The following is a 6519-nucleotide window of genomic DNA, read 5'->3' on the forward strand; positions in this document are numbered from 1 at the left end:
TGCCTCAGCGTCCTGAGTGCTGGGATTACAGGCCTGCGCCACCACGCCTGGCTTCAGTCAAGTTGTTATAGGCAGCTGAGTCAGATAGAAATATTACAGGCAGTCAGACAGGGCCAGGCCCTGGAAGGAGCCAACCTGAAAGACAAGATAGGACACCTGTGGGCCAGACCTCAAGACAAAAGGACTAAATGAATGCACCCGCACACCTCCCTAGGTACGAACATAAGGGATTGGTATTCTAAATAAGTGACAACCACCTTCCAAAAGCCAGAAAGAGTCGCTAGCCCAACCCCCTACAGGAAAAGCCCCTGTTCTATATTCATACCCGCTTACTAGGTGACTTGCTTCCCCATTTGATCCCAATTTAATCAATTTTACCTGAACAATATACTTGTAATCTTATCGGCTCACCATGGTTTTGTCCCACCTCATGCCCACCTCGTAATTCCCATTTTCCCCCTGTCTTGGACCCGCCTCACCTCAGGGTTTTGCTCTATAAAGTCCCTGCGAAGGGCAAAGTCCTTAGGCAACCCACTCGCACCCCATTCTGTTCCTCTCTCGGACAGAAGCTTTCTTTCCCTCAATAAATATACTCTGCTCTGAACCTCCGTTCCTAAAATTCATCCTTCGATTTTAGAGAACACGAACTCCTCCCAGACGTCATTCAGGTCGGGAGTTTTATTTTCTGGTATCATGACCACTGCTTGACCCAGGCAGCTGCCTGCCACGTGCCACTGTCTTCTGTGCTGTCCGGCAGAGGACGAGCTGGGGGTTGGCAGTGTCACCGCTGGGGGCTGAACAGAGACATCTACACGAAACACCAAGCAAACTGAGATGGGCGTGGTGGCGCACACCTGTACTCCAGCACTTGGGAGGCTGAGGCAGGAGGATCGTTGTGAGTTCGAGACCAGCCTGGGCTACAAAGTGAGCTCCAGGCCAGCCTGAACTGCATAGTGAGACCCCGTCCCAAAAAGACCAAAAGAAAAAAAAAATGTGAAGGACATTCTTTAGTTACTCTTTCAGTGTATTTCCTCAGGCCTGATCAAGCCCTGTGACTGGTTCGGGAGGAAGGCTAGCAAAAGCACTGGTGGAAAGGAAAAGACTGCAGCACCTGTGTCCCTGGGAAAGCCCGGGACAACGCTAGATGCTTTGCTGAGATGTGCCCGAAGGAAGATAACGTGATGGCTAACTAGGTCAAGTCTCATTCCTGTGATAACTGAGTTGTGCGGTCCTTGCTAAACCTGTTGATGTCCTCCCATTTGCCCTGCTCCCTTTGTTCTTGCTCAATAAAAGGTTACTGAAAGTGGTGATCAGGGCTTCAGCTCCAGAGGCTGCTAGCCCCCGATCCCAGAACTATGCCTCTCTTGTTTTTCTTTTTTCTTTGGCTTTTCTTCTCCTCCGCGGCACCTCGCTTTTGGGACCTGTCACCCTGGCCAGAAACGGAAAGTAGACCAACAAGAAAAAAGAAAGAAAAATCAGATAAGCACTAACACAACTGTATCGGGGTATCTCTGCAACCCACTGTCACCAACAGACAGATCAATGAGACAAAACATCAGCGAGGGAATATCAGAAGTGAACAAAACCTGTGAACAAATGGACGTGGGTGATGTCTACAGAGTGTTCCCCAAAACATCAGACACCGGGGGATTAGTCTTCACGCGCTCTTCTGTGTTCACACCCAAGGCCCCGCCCCTCAACCACCATGGGTAACTAACTTGTTTACTGCCTCTGCTCAGCCCATGTGGTGACTTTCGTCTGTCCCAGTGTTGTGTCTTCTCTGCAGGACGGACTATTCTTCCAAATACACCCTTACACAGACACACTGCATGTTAGGTGCTCGTTATACAGACAAAGAAGCTACAGACTAGCAGCTACAAGTGCAGAATGTTTCCCTTTCAGAGAATGGGAGTAAGTGCTACCGCACAGCTGGATTGTTCCGGAGGCCGAAGGGCTGGGGGTGCGAGCACGCACCTGTAATCCCAGTACTCTGGGAGGCTGAGGCAGGAGGACCGAAAGTTTGAACCCAGCCTGGGAAGTGGAAAATACTGAACATATCAGACGGGGTTTCAAGTGAGGTTATGGGATTGGATGCAAAGCCTTTATATTAGCCAATTTAAAGAGCTAGGAGTGTATCCAGGATAATCTACTTTTCCTTTCACAGAATTTGTGAGAGGTTAAAGGCTTTCTCCTGTAGGAGAGAATCCTGGAGATTAAAGGGTGAAGAGAGAAGCTCTGAGCCTGCTGCCTCCTGCAGTTCAGAGGTCTGGACCGCTTTATCACTTTTTTTCCCCCCAGTACTGGGAACTGAACCCAGGGCCTTTGCACTGAGCTGCATGTCAGCTTGTGCTTCCTTCTTTCCTTCCCTCCCCGCTGTGCTCTCTAAGTTAAGGCAGGTTCTGGGAAAGTTGCTAAACTTGCCAAGGCTGGGGTCGAATATGTGAGCCTCCAGACTTAGCCTTCTAGAGTGCTGGGATTACGGGCTCTGTTTCACTTCTTCCTCACATTTGTAAAGTAAAAACTGCCACATTCTTCTGTGGTCAGAGTTACAGAGCTTTATTAAGACTGGCTCTAGCTGGGCAGGGAGGTGCATGCCCGTAATCCCAGCACTTGGGAGGCCGAGGCAGGAAGATCGCCATGAGTTTTAGGTCAACCTGGGCTACACAGTGTTATAGCAGCTGAGTTAGATAGAAATATTATAGGCAGTCAGACAGGGCCAGGCCCTCGAAGGAGCCGACATGAAAGACAGGATATGTATTTGCTGTGGAGCAGACCTCAAGACAAAGGTCTAAACAAATGCACCCACACACCCGTCAGCCGTCACCTTGAAGAGTCCCTGACCCAAGCCCCTACAGGAAAAGCCCCTGTTCTGTATCCATGCCCGCTTGCTACGTGACTCGCTTCCCCATTTGATCCCGATTTGATCAATTTTACCTGAACGATTCTTAATGTCTGACCATAGCTTTGTGCATTTTCCGCTACCTTGGACCCTCCTCTCCTCGAGGTGTTGCTCTATAAAGTTCCCTAGAAAAGACAGAGTCTTGGGCAACCTACTCAGGCCCTCCTTCTGGCCCTCTCAGACAGAAGCTTTCTTTCCCTCAATAAATATGCTCTGCTCTTAACCTCCGCTGCTCCTAAAATTCATTCTTTGATTGTAGAGAACAGGAACTCGGCCCAGATATTGCTCAGGTTGGGAGTTTCTATTTTCCTGTATCACTAGCAAGATCCTGTTTCCAAAAAAAAGCCGAGAAACAAAGCAAAGCAAACTAAGGCTTGTGACACAGCCTGTAGTTCCAGCAGTGAGGGGCTGAGGCAGGAGGGTCGTGAGTTTGAGGACAGCCGGACCTACACGGTGAGACCCTATCTCAGAAACTTGGGTAGGGGGACCTGGTTAGCTCTGCCCCTGGCAGGAGTGGGGCTGCCACAGCTGGTTTCCAGAGGAGGTCATATTGGACCTCCAGTGGGACCCGGAAAAGGTAGTAGTTTTTGGTTGCCCACCCCTATTACTGGGGATTAAATCCAGGGCTTTCACACTGACCTACATCCCCAGCTCTTTTTTATTTTTTATTTTGAAAGACAGCCTTACTAAACTGAATGACCCAGGCTGGGCTTCACCTTGCAGGCCTCCCGCCTCAGCCTCTCAGGGTGCTGGGATTGCAGGTGACCACCACCCCACCCAGCCCATCCAGTAGAATTTTTTGGTTTTTTTTTTTTTGGTCTTTTTGAGACAGGGTCTCGCTATGCAGTTCAGGCTGTCTTTGAGCTCACTTTGTAGCCCAGGCTGGTCTTCACCTCAGCATTCTCCTGGCTCAGCCTCACGAGTGCTGGGGTTACAGGCGCGCGCCACCACGTCCAGCTAATCCAGTAGGACTTTGACAAGCACTGAAGAAACGAAACGCTGTGCTGACAGAGCGAACGTCGTGAGTGCGGGAAAGTTAACGGCACGTTAGGAAAAGACAATTCATCCGTTCCATGACACTCGGAGGCTTAAACGTGGGCCAGTGCGAGGGGTACAGTCCGGGAACTCCAGGGGGTGATGACCCCAGCCTGCGAGGTGCCCGCGGAACCGGAAGTGCTGCGCGGTTGCCCAGGAGCGATCATCCCCACCGTGCCGCTGCGTACACAGCGCGCAGCAAAGCGCCGTGCCAGGGCTGTGCGGGTGGAGCGCGTCGCCCTCCAGCTGTGCTGCAGTCGCCTGTGGGAAGGAGGAGCTCTACGCAGAACCCTGTTCCCTGTCGTTCTGTCCAGGGTGTCAGGTCCCGAGAAGGAGGAGCCCGCGGATGAACAGAAAAGTAAGGGAGACAAGAAAAACAAGAGAGGCAAAAGTCTGGGGTCAGGGGCTCACAGCCTCTCGGACTGCAGCCCGATTACCAATCCCAGTCACCTTTTAATGAGCGAGAACCAAGGGCGTAGCTAGTACCAATGGACGGACACCAAACGTTTTAGTAATTAAAGGGTAATCCTCCAATTCTGCCTCTATTGCTGTTGGCAACAATCCCCCGGTGGGCCTCCCACACCCAGCACCAGGCTCACTCAGCTCAGCTGGGGGTTATAAGTTGGCCACCAGTTATCAATCCACTACCATCACAGTCCTTACTTCCCATTAATTTTTACAATGCGTGACAAGACTGAAAAAAGGGATCTCCCGCAATTCAAATACACTCTTAGCTGGGCATGGTGGCTCATGCCTGTAATCCCAGCACTCGGGAGGCTGAGGCAGGAGGATCGTTGCGAGATCGTTGTAGCCCAGTCTGGGCTACAAAGTGAGCTCAAGGCCAGCCTGAACTGCATAGTGAGACCCTGTATCAAAAAGACAAACAAACGGGGCTGGGGATTTAGCTCAGCGGCAAAGCGCCTGCCTGGCAAGCGCAAGGTCGTGAGTTCGGTTCCCGGTACCGGAGAAAAACCAAAAAAAAAAAAAAGACACACAAACAAACAAAAAAACCCAAATACACTCTTATGTTCAGGTGAAAGATTTCAGTTCATTTTTGCAACAATAAACAAATCATTGTGTGTCCTCAGCGCTTTCTAATCAAAGAATGTCCTTCTCCACAGTTCCCTCCTGCAGTTTCTGCACCTGGTGATTCGACCAGCCACGGATGGGAAGTATTTGAAAAACAGCAACAAAAACCCACACAGGGCGTGGTGGCGCAGGCCTGTGATCCCGGCACTGCGGGGTCTGGGGTAGCAGGATGGAAGGCTTGAGTCCAGCCGGGGCAACCTAGCAACTTAGTGAGACCCTGTCTCTAAATAAAAAAACAAAAAGGGCTGGGGACGCAGCTCAGCGAGAAGGCCCCAGGTTCAGTCTCTAGTGCTGGAAAAAAAAAGTGATCGACCAAATACACACAGATTGTTTTTCCTTGTCATTATCGTATAAACCAATAGCTGGGGATGTAGCTCAGTGGCACAGTGCCTGCCTGGCAAAAGCAAGGTCCTGAGTTCAATTCCTGATACAAAAAAAAAAATAGTTTGGTATAATCAGAAAAAAATTCTGTAAACCACACAATATGACAATTTTTTACTCAGAATTTACGTTGTATTCAGTATCACACAACATCTAGAGATGATGTAAAGCATATGGGAAGGGCCGGGCATGGTGGCGCACGCCTGTGATCCCAACACTTGGGAGGCTGAGGCAGGAGGATCACTGCAAGTTCAAGGCCAGCCTGGGTTGAATAGTGAGACCGTGTCTCCAAACAAGAACAAATAATCAATCAATCAATCAATCAATCAATCAATCAATCTTCTGGGAAGATGCATATGGGTCGTAGGCAATATACCGTGCCTCTTTACATAAGAGACCCGGGCATCTGCGGGGTTTCCTACCCACCCGGCAAGGGAGCCAGTCCTCTGTAGGTGCTGTGGGGTAATTGGAGGCGGTCCTGGGCAGTGCAGGCTGCGAACCCAGCACCAGAGGGCTCGAGGTTTGTTGACTGACAGGGACAAGTCCAGGGATCTCCTCATGGTCTATTCTCCCAGGATTCCTCAAAACAAGCGGGCATCTTTCACGTGTAATAGTTGCTTTTCCTCGCTGCGGGTGGAACTGAGATCTCAGAGATCGCGGCCCACCAGGCCGAGGGCCGGAGCGGGAGGTGGGAGAGGCCGCGTTTGACGCTCACACCCTGACTGATGGGAGCTTTCCACCTTTGTTTTCTCTCTCAGAGCAATCTGGAAACGTCCACATTGTGAAAACTGAGAGGACCCTGATGACTGATAGACTTCCTTCGGTGCAGAAAGTAATAAAACAATAAAATGCCTTTATTGTGGGCTCAGAGAAGACCACAGACGGGCGGGGGAAGAAGGTGGTGGATCTTCTGAGGGAGCTGGCTGGGAGAACAACGGTTAAATACTGCCAGGCTGGAGGCGGGGCTTAGGGGCGGACCAGCCGACGCGGCATGCCAGCACTGGGTGGGAGCGTGCGAAAATGAAGCGGGACACTACCAAGGGGAGTAAGAGTCCTAATTTAACTCGGATGAAGAAAGGTGGGCTTAGCACATGGCCTCTGGTGGCCAGGGCCAT

At 50.8% G+C, this 6519-nt stretch overlaps 1 long non-coding RNA gene across 1 annotated transcript; it reads left to right on the top strand.

Annotated features, from left to right (window-relative positions):
- The first annotated feature begins 4082 nt into the window (after positions 1–4082).
- LOC102003728 lies at positions 4083–6266 on the top strand. The gene is made up of 2 exons (XR_262791.1): positions 4083–4292; positions 6165–6266. It is a non-coding gene; the product is annotated as an uncharacterized LOC102003728 (long non-coding RNA).
- The last annotated feature ends 253 nt before the right edge of the window (positions 6267–6519 follow it).

Source organism: Chinchilla lanigera, unplaced genomic scaffold, assembly GCF_000276665.1.
Source record: "Chinchilla lanigera isolate Chin_1 unplaced genomic scaffold, ChiLan1.0 scaffold00053, whole genome shotgun sequence".
NCBI lineage: Eukaryota > Metazoa > Chordata > Mammalia > Rodentia > Chinchillidae > Chinchilla > Chinchilla lanigera.